Raw genomic sequence first — 19,445 nt, 5'->3', positions numbered from 1 at the left:
AGGAAGGTAGTATATGTAGATTAAAGATGCATTTAATAAACTCTGGCTTTCAAGTGTTGCACTCTAAATTAATTTATTTTTCTTTTTTGTTATTTAATAGTGAAGCAATTGTAGATAGTTATGATAAACGTTTACTTATTTATGCAGTCACTTATATGCTCATTAGAACATAGAATAATGTAACTATCAGTTATATGTACATTTGTTAAGCAGAAGTAACAATTATCTATATTTGTAAAGACATAGTTATTATACACGTTTATACAAAGCAATACACATATATAGGTACATATCTATAGTCCAAATAAATGCTTTTATACAGAGGGGTATGCTGTATATTTCTGTTTGCGTATGGTGGTTATGTTGGGAAGAGCCAATTCTTGAGTAGTTTTCTGAAGATAAGGTGGTTGGTTATCAGTGGATCTTCTGTAGGTGGGTAAAGAGTTCCATCGTTTGGCTGCTTGGACAGAGAAGGATATGCCACCATAGAAATATGGACCTGCAAGAGCGCAGTCTACCTTTTTGAGGATGACAATCATGTCCTTTCAAGGCTTTGTTTCCTTTTTGTACTGGCATCAAATGTTAAAAAACCTGTCCCCTTTCTTCCGTCTCCTACTCACAATGCACTTCGCGCGTCCATGATTTATGAACACATTCAACATTTTTGCCATGCAATTATTATTGCTCTCTCTGTATTAATACCTTCTTACCCTTGATTGAATTGTAATACACCACAATTATTTTCAGCTGCATTAATAGCTCTCTGCACTGAGTATTCCTCTGTTTAATGCTACCTCATTGTATTTTTAAAAATTGTATAGCTCTCTGAACCGCGCTTTGGTAGAGCTCGTGCATTTTAAGACTCATTTAAATGAAACATAATCTTTGCAAATGCAGCTTTTCATATTTGCATTACTTCCTCATCTAGCTTTTCATGACAAAATAAGAGGCACCTTGTTCCTCTTCATAGGAGCCCTGGTGAATTCCTGCAGTTCATCCTATTTGCATGTATCTTATTCTTAAAGAGGCCATCCTCTAAACAGTGTCCCAATGCATCTCAAAACCACAGCAGACATCATGAAACAAAGCAAAAACTACATTCTCTTCTCTGCCTAGTCACTTTAAATATGCTGGTTAGCCATTGTGTAACACATGGACTATTTTACTGAACAGTCCACCTTTTGAAAGATTGATTGTCGGCACAGGTTCTTGTTTATTTGCACTTATGCAGTTTTATACTAATGGATATAAGTTATTTTGTCTCATGTGGCATTCTTACTTGCTTAAAGTGAATGTACTCAAGCAGTCACTGTTTTTGAGTGAGGCTATACTTGTATGCCAATACTTTCGGGTGCTTAATTTAAAGCCCCTATGCATTGTGGTAGAAAAAAGTAAAATGTCAATGTTTGTTGAGCAAAGCAATAGGTACAGATCTTTGATGAAATGTTAGTTTACATGTGTGTGTGTGTGTCTGTCTGTCTGTGTACAAATAATTTACACATTCCCTCAGAAATATGCCTGACTGCTCTGTGCAAAGCTACCGAGTTGGTGAGCCGGCGTTATCCTAGGTGTGTAACTTACTTACCCTGACTACAGTAAGGGTCCCTACTTTGACAGGGTGAAACCACCACCAACTAGAGACCCCATTTCTAAAATTGGTGATTAGCGGTGAGGATAGGACATGTATTTGTATATTACACACAGTGATTGGTGCACACTACTTCCGTATCGCAGACCATTACACCCCAGCATACTGTTTTTTCCTCTTTCTGATTTTGGCAACCTTTTGAGTTTTCACAATCATGTCTCAGTCTGGTGAGTCATCAGCTGTAGCTGCAGATTTGTTGTTTGAGCAGGAGAGGTTGGAGACCTAAACAGTGCCTCAGTTCAAAAGTTCTGTAAGGAGCTCAAATGTCCTTTAAAGGCCTCACTAGAAAGGATGTGCTGCAAAAGGCGACACGGGCCTGGTTGACAGCTATGGAGCACACAGAGGATGGCAATAATATTGTGAACATGGAGGAAAAGAGCCTGCATGATGCATTTAGGAATCAGGATCTGCCTGGGGGAAAGCACCCTCCAGGGCAAGCTCAGTGTGTCCTATAAAGGTTTGTCCACAGAGGAGTTGGAGGACAGGCAGGCTGCTAGAAAGCACAAGGTAGAGCCAGAATAGCTCAAAATAGAGCATGAAAAGGAGCTAGAGTTGGAACTAGCTAAACTCAAAAGAGAGGCAGAAAAGGATAACTTGGCCATAGAGAAGGATAACTTGGCCACGGAGGAGAGTAAAATGTTTGAAGGCCAAGTCCAACACAGATGGTCGCCGCAATTATTTAGTGCACTCAGAAGGAAAGGTACAAATACCCAAGGAAGGATTATATGTTGCGAGATGAGATTGATCAGTGGTTTAGGGGCTATTTAGTAACTTTATGGATGTACAGGTTCCCTGAGAGAGATTGGGAGGAGGGGCAGGCCTGTGGAAGCATTTCACAGTGGAAGGGAGGGACACCTTGTTGACACTGGCAGCAGAAGACCAAATGAGGTACCCCGCCACAAAGAAAGCCCTAGTTAAGAGGTATGGTCTCACACCAGAGAGTTACATAGTTAAGTTTAGGGAGAGTACTAAACTTGGTTCTCAAACCTGGGTTAAGTAGGTTGATTCCTACTACAGAGCACTTAATGGTTGGGTGAAGGGCAGCGAGGTAACAGACCATCAGGGGCAGTACAATTTGATTGCATGGGAGCACTTGTTCATTGTTTTCCAGAGCTGCACTAGTACTTAATTGATATTAGGCTCACTGACCTCAGGAAGCATGCTCAGTAGCCGGACCAATGGTTCAGCGCCAGGGTCTTAAAGAAGCTCTATGTGGGAGACTCAGCCAAGGGTGGGCAGGGTCCTCAACAGAAGGAAGTGGGGGGACAAAGATAAAAGCAAGCAGTTTTCAAAAGGGCTCCAAAATAGTTCCCATGGGAAGGATTCCCAACTCGCTGTTTAGAGGAAGAAGAGTTGTTTCCCGTCAGGAAAGCCTGGAGGGAAGGGACCCCTGAATTGTTTTGACTGTAGCTAGGAAGGACATTTAAGGAGGAATCCAAAGTATTCTAAGCGGGCACAGTCCCCCACTGGTGAGAAGTCACAGGGGATGCCGAGTGTAGCGCTTGGGGAGGAGGTGGTCTCAGTTAATGATGGGGGCCAGCTGAGATGAACCTAGTCATCTTGGGCTATAGTGAGGTGGTCCAGAGAAACCTTATGGCTGATAATACTAAGAACTACCGGCAGTGGGTAACCATCAATTGGAGGTGGGTGGAGACACAGGAACCAGTATGACAGCTGTCTGCTGTCATCTGGTATCTGAAGAGCAGGTAGTCCCTAATGTGGTCCACCAAGTTGTGGCTGTAGACTACACGGAGAGCCAATTTTTGGTGGGTCAGGCTCCCTGTGAATGGGGGAGGGGGTCTCAGGTTCCTTGAGGGTAGATGTGAGTCCAGCCATGCCTGTTGATTGTCTGCTGGGCAATGACTTTGAGCATACCACCAGGAAGGAGGTGTAACTCAGGTCGCACATGGAGATGTTGGGATTGCCAGAGTGGGCTTGCCTGACAAGTCGATCCATAGCAGCCAGAAGGTTGATCAGAAGTACCCAGAGCCTCAAAGAGTGGCCCAGTTGCCTGCCAGCAAGAGAAGGGGCAATTGGCACAGGAAATCCAGTCCTGAAATTCCCACAGTCTGAGAGGAGGCTGAACGTGAGGATGATGCCCACGAACCTACAGGGGAACATGTGACTGAACTGGGGGACTTGCCTGGGCTGATCCATTGGCAGCAGAAAGGAGGCCCCACCAGGGAGGAATTCTGCGCAGGAAACAGGCCAAAGACCTGGCAGCGGTAATGCCTCAGGATCTCACCTGATATATTGGGAGAATGATCTCCTATATAGCGAGCCTAAGGTTGCTGAGTCTTGGGCAGCCCATGTGGTGGTGGTACCACGTCACTTCAGAGCCTTCCTACTGGATTTGGTTCATGGTGTGCCTTTGGTAGGTCATTTTGGGGCAGAATAAAACTTTGACAGACTTGTCACACTCTTCCTTTGGCCCTTAATGAGGAAGACCTCAGTTGCATTCTGCAGGTCCTGTCAAACCTGCCAGGCAAATGGCAAATTTGAAAAGAGGGGGTGATTGAGCCCTCCAACAGTCCTTGGTCCAGCCCCGTGATTTTGGTCCCCAAGGCTGCCCCACCTGGTGACAGACCTGAACTGCAGTTCTGTGTTGACTACAATGGGCTCAATGCCGTCACTAAGACTGGCACGCATCCCATACCCTGAGCTGATGAGATCATTCGAGCGGGCAAGTTCCTCAGCACGTTTGATCTAACATCTGGGTACTGGCAGATTGTCTTGACTGAGGGGGCACAAGAGAGATCAGTGTTCTCAACGCCAGAAGGGCACTACCAGTTCTGTGTCATGCCTTTTGGTTTGAAGAATACCCTGCTACGTTCTAGATGTTGGTCAACCATGTCCTTTTTATTTTTATTTTTTATTTTTTATTCCTCATATGCCACCAGATGGGAAGGGCAATCTAGATGGGGAGCCTCCTCACCTCTACCCCCAATAGGTGGAATACGGTTCCGATGGTTGAGACCCTGGGGGAGAAAGAGGAGAGTCTAGCCCCACTAGCATTTTACTGTTTGCTCTGTCCACTCCAACCTTCTCTCACTGAGAGGCCCCTTGACGATGTTAGAGATTGAGCCCCAACAGTGCCCAGGTGAAATCATCGGAATACTTTCATCTGTTCCGCCAAGCTATTAAAGCTGCCCATACCTTTACGTCACTTGAGGGATCGCAAGCAATATCGGACTCACATGTAAAGATAATATGTTTCAAACAGTCTGAAAAAGTGGGTGCCTTCTCGTTTTTCCACCCCCTACATATTTCTCGCCTAGCTAACAACATTACATAAAAAATAAATTTAGAGTCCATGGCACCAAGTCGATAATCCTTAACTAACCCAAACAACACTATCCTTGGAGTGATAGTAAAATGTATATTTAATACTGCCGCAATAAATTCGCCTATTTTAGCCCAATAGTGCGCTAGAGATGGACAATCTACAAACAGATGTGTGTCATCAGCGGCGGGGAACCTACAGCGAGGGCATCGATGTTCAAGGTTGGTGATTCTTGCTAGTTTCTTGGGCGAGATATATACTCTATACAGGGTAAACAGATGATTCCTTTTAAGTGTAGCTGGCTTAACCACAGTATGTAACATTGTGAAGGAATCTACCCACAGCTTCTGAAGATTGTTATGATCTAAGTCAACCTGCTCACCCCATATTTTTAAGAGTTCGACCTCCGGTACTCCTTCGTCTCCCATCATGGCCCAATACCAAAATGCCAGCTCTCCTTTCCAGGTACCTTTCCTATTTACTAAATCAAACCTTGGATTAGATAAACAAGATTCCGGCGCGAGGGCTGTCCACCAACCTGATAGTTGATAATATTTAAACCTGGTAAGTGTACCCTCAGTCAATGTATAGAGAGAATCCTAATCAATAAGCTGCGTGTCTTTTAAGAGATCTCCCCAGTGTGTTATACCGGCCGACCTCAGGGGGCGAGCTAGCTTATCCTTTAAACACTCGGGGGTCCCTGGGGAATCCCAGATCGGGGCCTGAGGAGCATAATAGGGAACTCTCAACTTTTTCCTGAAAAAAAACCACTTTTTTTGGGCAGCTATTAGAATCTTTAATCTGACTTTTTTATAGAACCTGGGATCTCCGAATTTAAACAGAAAGTATTCCTGACCCTGGGGTAGACTATGTAACAACGCCTGAAATAGAGAGCCTAAAACGGTAGTATCTGCCTTATCGGCCATTCGTCGAAAGTTTTTTAATTGGAACGAATGACTGTAGATGAGTATATCTGGGAGGGCAAGAACCCCAATTTTTAATTTCCTCGTCAATTTTTTCCATGATATTCTTGGAGACTTAGTGTTCCAAATAAATGAACCTATTTTCCCCTGTAATTTGGCTATGTCTTTCGGGTTGAAGGTTAACGGAATAGAGTTAAATAAGAAGGTGATTTTCGGTAAAATAGTCATTTTTATGAGGTTCACTCTGCCAAATATGTTAAGCGAGAGACCGGACCAGCATTGTAAAAGATTACAGATTTCCTTATAAACTCTATCAAAATTTATTTTAGATGTCTGATTTATATCTTGAACTAAATAGATTCCCAAATATCTCATCTTAGGTTTAGCGGCCGGATACTCCTTAACCGGGTTCCACTGCATGAGCTCGGTCTTTTCTCTATTTATTTTATAGCCAGAGATTGTCCCAAAGTCTTCTGCCCACGCAAAAAGTCTAGGGACGGCCTCTTCTGGATTCACAGTCAACATTAAGAGATCATCCGCATAGAGAGCAAACTTTAGGTCTAAACTTGCGATCTTAAAAGGTTTGAAGGACGGATCTGATCTCAACTTAATAACAAAAGGCTCAATATATAAATTAAACAAAAGGGGAGAAAGGGGACATCCCTGTCTGGTGCCACGAAATATGTGTACCCAATCGGTGAGAGAACCATTTACTAAGATTTTAGCTTTAGGACTGAAGTATAGGGATCGAATTGAGGCTATAAAGTTCACTGGCATACCAAATGCGGCTAATGTTTCCCAAAGATAGGACCAACTAACTTGATCAAAAGCCTTAGCGGCATCAATGGCCACAATGGTCAAGGGAGACATTTCATTAGTCGCAACATCTATGGCAGCAATAGCCTGGAATGTAAGCTCGTTCAACTGCCTTCCCGGCATGAAGCCTCTTTGATCGCTGTGAACCACTGATTTAATAACCTTAGCCAATCTCGCAGCCAATACACCTGCGAAAATTTTATAGTCAGTATTCAACAGCGATATCGGCCGACAGGATTCTACGGTCTGAGGGTCTTTATTGGGTTTCAATATTAGAGTCACTGTTGCTTCAGCCCATGTTTGTGGCACAGCCTCACCAAAAAGATGTATTTTATTAAATAAAATTGTAAGGATTGGTACAATTGATTCTGGATTGATTTGATATATCTCTACTGGAAGGCCGTCGGGTCCCGCTGCTTTACCTTTTGCCATGTTCTTTAGTTGGTTATATACTTCTCCCTCTTTGATTGGTGAGCTTAAAAAAGCCCTATCTGCTTCTGTGAGATGTGGTAGGACTAGTTGGTTAAGCCACTCCTCAGCTTTTCCCGAGGAAAAATCCCCTCGGTCTGCATACATCTTGGACATATATTTTTTAACTTCCTTTGAGATCTCGGAGTTGTCGTAAGTCAAAGTTCCTGTGTCTTGTGTAGTTCAACTCACAATTTGATTCTTAGCTCTATCTGTTCTGGCCTTCCAGGCCAGGAGACGACTACACTTAATCTGCTCGCGTCCCATCTCTCCTTAATGGCTTTGTCAAGTTGAGCCTGATATTCTGCCTTCAAAGAGTTTAACTCGTTTAATATTACATCAGCATTGGAATATTGTTTAAGGGAAGCGAGTTGAAATTGTTGTTCTTTCAACTTAATTTTTATAAGAGAGTCTGCTTCTGCTTTCCTTTTATCCCTATTTCTCTTAATCGTAAGTGAGGTTGCTATTCCCCTCAGGTAGGACTTAAAGGCCTCCCATACAATCTGAACACCCGCTGACCCACAATTAAACCTGAAATACTCTTCCATCTGTGATGATGATTGTGTTTTTATTTCATCTATTTGTAGTAACGACCTATCAAGGGTCCACCTTCTCAGTTGTACTTTTTTTACAAGATTGACTGTTAATTCTACTAACGAATGATCAGAGAGCGGAGCGGGGATATAGGTGAAAGAAACTACTTGGGGAAGTAGCGTCTGATCTATCAAGTCAATCCGGGTGTGATGTCTGTATCTATGGCTATAGTATGAATAATCTCTATAATTAGTATTTCTAGTCCTCCAAATATCAAGTAGATTAAAATCTTTCATTATGTTCTTAAGTTCTAATTTCATTTTGGGTATAGAAGTGATGGTGGCCCTAGAAGTCCTATCCAAGTTTTTATCAAAAACCAAATTAAAGTCACCTCCCAAAATAATGGGGGCATTTAAATTAAAAAGAGATGACTTTAACTTGACCAGATGTTCTGAACAATCCTGGTTAGGACCATAATATACGACACATGACAAGGGAAGACTATCTACCGTTAACAAGGCGGACAACCATCTACCTGACGTGTCTGTAACATGCTTTTCAATTCTAATTTTACTGTTTCCCCGGATTAATATCGCGACCCCTCTTGTACTTCCACTTTGGTGAGAACACAGGAGATCCTGAACCCAGCTTTGTTTCTCGAAGGCAGTCTTGCATTCTTGAGATTCCAAATGGGTCTCTTGTAGGATACATATATGAGCTCCTGATTTTTTCAAGAATTCACAGACTCTGTTAAATTTCCTACCATCTCTCAATCCATTTACGTTCCAGCTGATTATTTTGGTTTTATTTAAAGAATTCATCATACCAGAAAATAGGTTTTTCTGTACACCATACGATACCCATTGAAAAACTTATCCAGATCCAACTTAGATACTAAAAGTGTGTTGAAAGGTTTGCTCGTGCTACTCATGCTACTTATACTACTCATCCTGCTGGCTCTATGAGAAAATATTTTTTCTTTTACCTGCCACCTTGTCCCCACCCCCAACACCACCACTCACCACCCACCCTGAGGAACCCCCCCTCGAAAGCCTTGGCGATGAAGAACCGCCTTTAAGAGGCCCCGCTCCCCACTCGAAGGTCACCTCTCACTATTGTGTATACTTTCCGCTGCCCGTGACCCAATAGCCTTACTAACATTATATAATACCTTACAACCCCACACATTTTTTTTAAAATTTATTGTATACTTTATATTTTTTTTTTCCCCACATGCCCTGCGTGTATCACTAGTTAGTGTTAGTATTATTATTATGATATGCCGCTATTGTCACCGTTAGGGGGATAATCCCTGTTAGACCTCCTTCATATGAGATATAAAAGTGTCAACCTCCTGAATGGAGGAGAAGTTATGCGTCTTGTTTCTCCATACCACTCTTAATGCTGCGGGGAATTTCATCATCACCTGTGCTCCCAAGCTTCTTAAGTCGGACATCCGAGAGCCCAATTCCCACTGTCTTTGGGCCGTAGCACTACCCACATCAGAACGTATAAAATATTTAATGGAGTTGATGTGCAGTGATGTATCTTTCAAAGCCCGACCCAGAATCAGCTCCTTCACTGAGAACGAGAGAAAATTAACCAGAATCTTCCTTGGAGCCTTCCTGTCCGGATGCTGTCTAAACGGATCTCTATGGGCTCGCTGGATCTCTTTTTCAAGGTCGATCTCTGGTCTATCTTTTAGCACCCCTTCTCTTAATAATTTGCATATCAGGGACTTCACATCACCATTCTCTGTTCCTTCTGGGATCTTCAAGAATTTTAAATTATTCCTTCTGGCATGAATCTCTAATCTTTCGATATCGGCTTGTAGAGCCCGATTCTGCGTCTGTAAGACAGAGATGGTATCCAAATGACTTTGAGAGCTTTTTGCTAGATTGACAACTTTGTTTTCGAGTACCTCTGTTCTGGTACAGATGTCATCCAATTTTGACTCTAGGCCTGTACATTTCTCTGAAATTGCCTTCTGATTCCCTTCGGAAATTTCAAACCTAGGGAGGAATTTCGCGAACAGATCTTCACGGAGAGAAGAAAGAAGGTTCTTCAGCTGATTGTCGCCCCTAGGATGTTCCCCAGTTGGGGATTTCTCTGCAATCTCTGCAATCTCTGCAATCTCACTACCACTACTGCATATATTGCCTTCACGAGGACCAGGCTCCAAGGCCCCATCTGGGCGTCCTCCAATCTCTAAACATAGTGGTGTATTACACAATCCCATGTCGACATCTGTATCTGGTTCAGATAATAACGGGGTGAACTTATTTGCTAGGAGAATGGTTTCCGCATAGGGCGTCGTTGAAAAATTCTGTGAGGTTTGTGGAGAAATATGATCCTGACTAGGTTGTTTAAGGGGTTCTGAGCCTTTTGTAGAACTACTGAAAGGTATAGAACCCAGGGAAGCCTCCTTCTCCATTATCTTAAAATAAGATTTCAATGATGGAGTCGCTTTTACAACACTACGCCCACCTTTTCTGGCGTCGCCCGTCTTATTCTTCTCCCTCCTGTCTTTTTTCTTTTGCCTGGGTGTCTTAGGCACCACAGTAAGTTCTTGGTCCAGTGAAGACAGTTCCTTCTCAGGTAGTGAGCGTAATAGATATCTGTTTCTAGGAGCCAAAACGGCCCCTTTCCTTTGATTTCCAACCTCTTTCTCCGTCCTCCCTTCCGTTAAGGAGTTGCTAGACGGGGCTATTAATTCCCCCTCCCCCCCGTTTTTCAATTTCTTGGGATCTGCAAATATAATGTCGGGGGTAGACTCTATAACAGCAGAGTCCATCCCTATACTTTGAATGGTAGGTCGGGATATACACACTCATCAAATAGGACATTGCACAGGTTCTGATAACAGCGTGAGAAAAAAATAGAAAAGCTATTTATAACAGTCAGAGAGTTCTCACCTGTCGCTGTTACGATTCTGTTACAGGTCTGAGGCAGTAATACCCCTCCCCTCCTTCGCCTTACCGGCCGTGTACGCTGATCAACATTGGGGCAACAATAATATATTGTGCCAGGGGTAGAAGGGGGGTAGACCCGTGCAGACGCTGCCGTTATCCTCCTCCACTCCCCTGCGAAGCTTCTGCAGTGGCTCCTGCATCGGATTGCTCCCGAAGCCTCTCCGCGTCTCCTACCGCTCTGCTCCAGCTGCGTAGGACGTAGTGATCTGTATACTGTCATCCGCTATTTTCTCCCCTGGGTCCGAGTGCTCGCCGAAGTCTCTTCCTCTTGTCCGCCGTAGTGTGATATGAGAGAAGGGAAGAAGATAGATCCCAAGAAACATAATGTTTAGAAGAGCAGTACGAAGGTATTCAATTCCTCACCATTTCATTTTGGGTGAGGAGCTCCATACAAGGCACACGACTATCCATTAAGCCGGGTAGACCTCCGGTGAGAACGAAGCCTCTCACGGCCAGCGTTAGCCTGCCGCCATGTTCCTCAAGCCACTCCCTCAAGCTGTTTGATCGCGATCACTTTCCTTGGTCAACCATGTCCTGGCTGGGTTGGAGAACTTCAGTGTAGCCTTCCTTGACGTCATTGCAGTCTTTAGCTTTATACTCTGCCTCCAGCCGCCATCATGGAAGCCAGCCGTTGGGGCGTGGCTTGGGCGCCGATGGCGATGGTCGCCTGAGAGCTCGGCTCCGGGACTGAGCCCGTGATTATCCTGTAAATCGGCGGCTACGGGGCACCCCGACCCCCATGTTTTGGCGACCGGCCCAACGGAGACCTGCCGGGGCCCCCAGCGTGATCGGCACGAGCGGTGACCCGGTGCAAATCGCAGTTAGGGGAACTGCGGAGTGTGACCCAACATGGCGCCCGGATTTCTTTGTCCCCGTGGCCGGATCCGATAGACTGGAGGATCGTCGCTGACGACGGGGCGCCCCCTGCTCGGTGGTCTCCCGGTGGGGATTGAAACTGGACATCGGTCAGAGTGGTCTCTGCTACTGGGGATTGCACTCGGATGAACGGATGCTCACACCATAGCGGAGCCCACGTTGGGACAACTGGAGATCCCGACGGTGGCCCCACTCCCTGCATCGTACTTGGCTACTTTCTCCTGGCTGACCCACTCCCATGGGAGGCGCAACCCTTTGGAACCGCGAGTCGTCCGGTAGAGCTGGTGACACTCGGTCGGCCGTGTGGGCCTGCCCGGCCCGGCGACGATTGTCCCCGCCTCCTTCACGGTGCCCCCGGACGGCAAGGTGGTGGCACGGGCCGCGGCTGGGACGATCCAACGGGCCTTGGAGACGGAGATCTCCGGCACTTGACTTGAGGCCTAGCACCCGAGGGAGTCGTAGCCGGTGCCGACACTCGGGGACGCCTGCCCCGGGACCCGGGCGGAGAACGGCCGGCGACATGGGGAAACCTAGAGGTGCCAAGGGGACTGCCCCGGTCGTCTCGGACTTGGAGACCCAGGACAAGGAGGAACGCGGAGGTCCAGAGGAGGCCGGTGGTGCACCTCTGCAGCAGCAATTCGACCGTGTTTTGGAGGCGATAGCGACCACGCGCTCGGCCCTCCAGCAGGACATTGCCCAGGTGGCGACGAGCCTGGGTCTCCTTAGAGCGGACAACGGCAAACTGTCGGACCGGGTCAAGGAAGTGGAGGGCTCGGTGAAAACCTTGGAGCCGGCGCAGCGCACCCTGGCCGCGGAAATGAAGGAGGCTTTATCCCGGATCACGGTCCTCGAGCAGAGAGCGGAGGATGCAGAAGGCCGCAACAGGAGGAACAACATTCGTGTGGTTGGCCTGCCGGAAAAGGTCGAGGATGGCGACATGGTGGCGTATCTGGAGGCCTGGCTCCGAGACACGGTGGCCCCGGAGGGTTTGTCCTCCTTTTACACTCTGGAGCGTGCCCATAGAGTCCCGGCGAGGCCGCCGCAGCAGGGCCGTGCCCCGCGGCCGGTGGTGGCGCGGTTGCTGCACTTCAGGGATAGGGACCTGATCCTCAATGCCGCCAGACACAATGGACCATTCAAAGTGGCGAATAGTCAGGTGAACATCTTTCCGGATTACACCTATGAAACCCAACGCAGACGGTTTTCCTTCCTGGCGGTCAAGCGCGAGCTCCGGAGTGAGGGTATCCAGTACTCGCTCTTCTACCCGGCGAGACTCCGCGTAATTGTCGATGACAAAACCCAGTTCTTCGACACCCCAGAGGACGCTTGTCACTGGCTCGAACTCTATAGAGCGGGGAAAGGTGGATCCGGCTCTTCGCCTAGACGGATGGCAGAGCCGGGACAGAGGCGGAGATCCAGGAGGACTAGAGGTCGCGGAGGCCGATCGGGGGGTCCCTCAACTGTGGAGACATCGACGGAGCGGAGGGGAGTGCTGGAGGTGCTGACGGCGCTGTCTGGGTCACGGGACGATGCCACGGCGGAGGAGGGGATCCCGGATGACGAGGGGGGCTCAACGGACTCCGAGGGATCTGTACCGGACAGTGGCCATACGCCGGAGATCACACCACAATCGGTGGAGGACATATTGGATGGACAGGGGTAACTGGGTGTTCTTCTTCAGTTTGGGTGGGGGCCCGGCGGGGGGATGGCAGGAGACGGTAAGAGTGGTTGTCTACCGGGGTAGGATGGGCGGGGTGCCCTGGACTGGCCCCCAGGGGGTCTTTTCGTGACACTGTTGTGGGCTTGCTTTAGTCCTGGTGGCCTGGGCGACGAGGGCCCATTGCCTCCGTCCGGCCCGCACCTGGCCCTTAAGGCCTTCCTGTGGTGGCGACTGCAGGATTAGTAAGGTGTAGTGGGTTGTTGGGGAGTGTGGTTTGGATGGGAACTAGATGGTGCTATTTGGGTCCTGTTCTGGGGAGGGTGGATGGGGAGTTAATTAATATTTGGGTTGTTCAGTTTTGTTTGGGGACAATGGCCGCCATCAGTGCTATGAGGATTGATGTCCTTTTATGGTTGGGACCCAGCTGGGGAGACTTTGCGAGACTGATATGGGACAATGGCTGAGATTGCCAATCTGAAATGTGTTACTTGGAACGTACGGGGGCTTCATACAATGTCCAGGCGTCACAAGGTCCACGCTTATTTAGTGCGTAGGGGGATACAAATGGCGCTGCTGCAGGAAACCCATCTGAACAAGGCGGAAGGGGCGGCGCTACAGCGTAGATGGAGGGGGCAGGTCTTTTGCACCTCGTACTCCGCGTATGCCAGAGGGGCGCTGATCTGGGTTAGAGCTGGGGTCCCCTTCCAGGTCACGAACTCAGTGATAGATCCAGAGGGGCGCTATGTGGCCATTTCGGGGACTTTGGGAGGGAGAGACCTAAACGTTTGCTGTGTGTATGCTCCTAATGTCGACCAGACTGCCTTCCTTTCCAGGTTATCGGGCTCGTTGGCCCACTGCCTCTCCGGGCCCATCCTGCTGGGTGGAGATTTCAATTCCGTAGTGGATGTAGACAATGACCGCTCGCACCCACCCCTCCCTGATTCTCCGGTTCGTCGTTTGGCTAGGGACCGTCGGGACTGGCAGACTCACTGGGGCCTAACGGACATTTGGAGGGCGCAACACCCCACAACTAGGGACTACTCCTACTTCTCGAGCCTCCATGAATTGCACGTTCGATTGGACGGCTTTCTTGGTTCGCCCGAATTGGTTTCGGCGGCGGTCCGGTCTGAATATTTGACCAGAACCATTTCTGATCATAACCCCCTCCTGTTGGACCTTCGCTGGTTTCCTGGGGTGCCGGCGGTGCCCACCTGGAAATTACGTCCCGAGACCCTTGAGGACAGTGTCTTCAGGGCGGACCTGGGGGACACGATCTCGGAGTACTTTGCGTCCAACGGTGGCACCGCGAGCACGAGAGCGCTAGAGTGGGACGCTTTTAAGGTGGTGGTGAGAGGGTACTGCATATCTAAACAGGTCGGTGTGCGGCGAGTTATCCTCGCGGACCTGGAGACAGCGGATCGGAAACTCCGCGAGCTGGAATTACGCCGCCCAGGGCACCCAGACTTACAGGCGCTCACGGCGGAGGCGAGGGAGGCGGTGGCAGCAGAGGTCGAACGGCTCCGCTGTTTTGACTATAAAGCCTATACGGTTCGGTCCATCGCGGAGGGGGATAGGTCGGGCGCGCTGTTAGCGTGGCTGGCCAACCCTGCGCGGCAGACTTCACTGACGACGTCCATGCGTAGGGCAGACGGAACCCAGGTGTATACTCAGCCTGCGATTTTGAGCTGCTACCGGCAATACTATGAGCGCTTGTACCGCAGTCGCTCTGTCCGAGACCCTGCCCTGCTAGATAATTATTTGCGGCCCCTAGAGATTCCAGCGATGGAGCAGGAGGTGGCTAAAACCTTGGGGGCCGACATAGAACTGGGAGAGATCCGTAGCGCCATTAAAAAGATGGCGAGAAATAAGACCCCGGGCCTGGACGGGCTTCCTGTAGAGTTCTATGCGGCTTATGCCGATCTCCTAGCCCCTAGGTTGTTGGTGGTATATAGAGAGGCGAGGAGGTTGGGGCGCCTTCCAGGCTCGATGTGTGAGGCATTGGTGGTCTCGCTCCTCAAGCCCGGCAGGGACTCATCCGATCCGGGCTCCTACCGTCCCTTATCGATGCTGACGGTGGATTATAAAATACTTAGCAGCATCTTGGCCACGAGGCTGCTTGGGCACATGAGTTCTTTAGTGCATGAGGACCAGGCTGGCTTTATCCCCAGGCGTAACACGACCATGAACATTCGCAGGTTGTGCCGCTTGCTTGGGGAACCGCTTGTGGACGCCCCATGCCCGGTTGTCCTATCAGTGGACTTAGAGAAGGCCTTTGATAGCCTGGAATGGGACTACCTCTGCACTGTGTTGCGGAGGTTCGGCCTCGGAGAGGGTTTCGTCAGCTGGACCAGGGTGCTGTACGCCTCGGCGTCAGCCAGGGTTCGGGCGGGACCGCTGATTTCCTCACGATACCCGGTGGAACGGGGCACGAGGCAGGGCTGCTCGCTCTCCCCAGTGCTCTTTGCGCTGGCGGTGGAGCCTCTTGCGTTGCATCTCCGGTCGGGAGCCCATTACGCGGGCCTGTGGACCCTGTCGGGCCCGCACTACGTCTCCCTATACGCAGACGACCTGTTGCTCTTCCTGGAAGACCCGCTTGCTGCCCTACGTGGAGCTGCGACGGCGCTCACGGAGTTTGGGGAGGTCTCGGGCCTTTGAGTGAATTGGACTAAGACATGTCTTTTCCCGATTCGCAGGGGCACCCCTACACCTGCCTTGAGTAGGGAGATTAGATGGGAACCCGACTGCTTCAAATATCTAGGGGTGTATGTCTACCACGAACCTTCTGGCCTCCTTGATGGGAACATTGCCCGGGGCATCCGGGCACTGCGAGGCAGTATGGGCTTTTGGGCCACGCTGCCGCTCTCGGTGGCAGGGCGGATCGCTCTGCTTAAAATGGTGGCGCTCCCCCGGCTGTTATATTATTTCCGGACACTACCGATCTGGATCCCACCGACCACGTTTCGACTATTACGGTCCATGATAGTCGGATTCCTCTGGGGCTCGGGCCGCCGGCGGGTGGCCCTCAAGACCCTGATGAGGCCGAAGGAGGAGGGTGGGCTTGCGGCGCCGGATTTCGAAAAATATTACTTAGCGGCGCAGCTCCAGACCTTCACCCAGGAGATCGCTCGGGAGTTCCGGGGCCCCGAGGACAGGAGGGGAACGGGTATGGCCAGGCATGTTCTCTCCTTCATAGTGATGAGGCAACGATTGGCCTTGCAGGACTTGTCCATGGAGGAGCGGACTGTTCGCCTGTGCTGGAACCGGGCTCACGCCCGGGGCCACCAGCGGACACCGTATGCACCCGAAATACCGCTGGGGATGCTAACGGCTTTGCCCCATGGGGGTGATTGGTCGCGGCTGGCGACCTGGGAGGACGCCGGCCTGCAGCTCATCGGTGATCTCTACGAGGACGGGACGCTCTTGCCATTCCAGGAGCTCATTGATCGCTTCGGGATTCCCCGCGGCGACTTTTTGTTGCACTCGGCCCTTGTTCGAGCGATCCAGGCGCACTGGAGGTCCGGGCAGGCAGAACCCCTTTTATCCCCAGTGTGCCAATACGTGATGATGTCCGCGGGCACGGTAAGGGCGGTCACATGCCTTTACGGTAGACTGCTCAAAGAGGGGCTGGCTCCCCTCGCCACCCTGAGAAACCGATGGGAGGAGGACATTGGCAAGGAGATCCCAGAGACGACCTGGGCTCAGCTGGTGCGGCGTGCCTGGAAGGGCACACGCCACGCCCGCTTTCAATTAGTCCACTATTATGTGCTCCATAGAGCATATTTGACCCCGGTGAAAATCAGGCGGTATTTTGCGGCGGCCTCAGCGGAGTGCCCCAGGTGCCCGGCCCAGGAGGCGGACCTTCTCCACATGCTGTGGGCCTGCCCGGGATTGTCGGTCTATTGGGAGGAAGTGGGGAAGACCCTGGAGGAAACGACGGGGAGATCTCTTTCGTTGGATGCGGCGGTGGGTCTCCTGCATTGGTTCCCTCATACCCCCAAGAATAAAATATCTAGTAAATTCATCGATTTGGGGCTGCTCCTTGCTAAACGGGAGGTGACCAGGAATTGGAAGGCACGGACCGGCCCGACAGGGAGCCGGTGGCACAGCGAATTTTTGAAGTGGGCGGCGGGGGAGAGTACGCTTAGATACCAGCTAGCTTGGAGGCAGCGTAACGAGAAGGCCGAGGAGACAGCGCTGGAGTGGGAGATGCTTGTGCAGGCCCTTAGGGAGTACTGCGCCCCCGGCGATGCCGAACATGAGGTAGCGGCGCGCCCTGAGTCCCGGTAGACGGTTGCACTTCTCAGCTTTATTGTTTTCCCCATGGGTCCCCAAGAAGATCCGGTTGCGGTTGATGCCGCGCGCTGATGGCGGTGGGGGGGAGGGTTTTTCTGGGATTGGGGGGTTTTAAGGGTGGGGGGGTGTTTTTGGAGTTATAGGGTTGTTTAGAAAAGCAGATGAAGGACAACGAATCCTCCGGGCCGACCTCGACAACCTCCCGAGCCCCCACGGACTTTCGCCGCCCGACCCCAGGGTTGTGGGCTGAACGGCTGTGTAAGCAACTTCCGGAGGGGATCGGAGAGTTGGGTTTCAACGCTCCGGCTTGAGATGTAATGCTGGCCGATTATGTAAAGATTTACTAATTCCTGCAATAAAAATAATTAAAAAAAAAAAAAAAAATCATGGAAGCCAGCCGTGTGCAGCTTATCAAACTAGCCAGGGTTACGAAAGTCCTCGGCAGAAATGGCTCACAGGGCCAGTGCACCCAGTTTCGGGTTGAGTTCATGGATGACAGCAACCGATCAATTATTCGTAATGTGAAGGGGCCAGTCCGTGAAGGAGATGTCCTTACGTTACTGGAATCTGAGCGTGAAGCAAGAAGATTACGATAAAACATTGCATTGATTTCAATGATCCTGCTACCAACTTAGACGTGAAGAAACATTTGATTGTTTGATATTCAAAACGCTGAAAACATTTTTTGGGGAATAAACTTGTTCAGTTTGGAGAAGCTTCATTTGGGAGGATCATTTGTACCACCCCAGAAGGTGTTGAAGGCCCTGCAGAGTGCAGGCCTCTCTATCAAGGTCAGTAAGTGCCAGATAGGGCAGGGGTCTGTGGTGTACTTGAGACAACAGGTAAGGAGTGACAAGGTGCAGACCCTACAGCCAAAGAATGATATCATTCTGGCTTGGGCCTCCCCCAAGACCCAGACAGAAGTGAGAGCTTTCTTAGGTCTTACAGGGTACTATAGGAGATTTATCAAGGAGTATGGCACCATTTGCTCCCATGACATAGCTGACTTCCAAGAAGCAGCCCCGTCAGGTGATCTGGACCGAGGCATACCAGACCAGTTTTTACAGCCTGAAGGAGGCCATGTGCATGGCGCCTGGCTCCTGATTTCTCCAAGGAATTCATGGTGCAGACTGATGCCGCTGAGCATGGTGTGAAAGCCATGCTTTCACAGATAAACGAAGAGGGCCTAGATCAACCATGTAACCTTCATTAGTAGGAGGTTACTTCCCAGGGAACAGAGGTGGGGTGCAATAGAAAGGGAAGCTTTCAGCTGTGGTCTTGGCTCTGAAGAAGCTAAGACCCTACTTGTTTGCGACTAACGTCCGGGTTCAGACAGACGACAGGTACCTCAAATGGTTAATGTAGATGAGGGGTGAGAATCCTAAACTGCTGAGGTGGTCTATCTCCCTACAGGAAATGGACTTTACGGAACACCGCCCTGGAACAGAACACCCCAACGCTGATTGTCTTTCCTGATTCTTCCGCCTTAGTGATAAGAACTCCAAAGAGGTTGGATAGCTCTCTCTACTTTCATCTGGGGGGAACACATGTTAGACCTGGCATCTTTTGGCATGGTTTCCCCTATCTTTTGCCTCTGACCTCCTCTTTTTGACTGTGTGCTACATTTCGTTTTTGCTGGTGTTACGCCTCTGGGCACTTTACAAGTGCTGAGCAGTGCAAAAGTGCAAGTGCCCCATGTCTAAATGGTAATGGTAATTGGTTTCTTCATGATTGGCATATTTGATTTACTACTTGCCAGGTCCAAACCTTCCCTTTTATTACATGTAAGGCACCGCTAAGGTGGTCCCAAGGTAGCCCCATGGGCATGGTGCAGTATATTTAAAAGGTAGGACATTTATTTTTGTGTTTTACATGCCCTGGTAGTGAAAAACTGCTAAATTAATGTTTCACTGCAACAAGGCCTATCTCTCCCATATGTTAACATTGGAGCTGCTTTGTAACATTTTACAAG

At 49.4% G+C, this 19,445-nt stretch overlaps 1 pseudogene; it reads left to right on the top strand.

Annotated features, from left to right (window-relative positions):
- The first annotated feature begins 17,859 nt into the window (after positions 1–17,859).
- On the top strand, positions 17,860–18,140 carry LOC146858931 (small ribosomal subunit protein eS28 pseudogene; annotated as a pseudogene).
- Positions 18,141–19,445: the final 1,305 nt, after the last annotated feature.

This window comes from Triturus cristatus, chromosome 3_2 (assembly GCF_964204655.1).
Source record: "Triturus cristatus chromosome 3_2, aTriCri1.1, whole genome shotgun sequence".
NCBI lineage: Eukaryota > Metazoa > Chordata > Amphibia > Caudata > Salamandridae > Triturus > Triturus cristatus.
The sequence above is the reverse complement of the archived record's forward strand: the minus strand, read 5'-3'. Positions and strand labels throughout refer to the sequence as shown.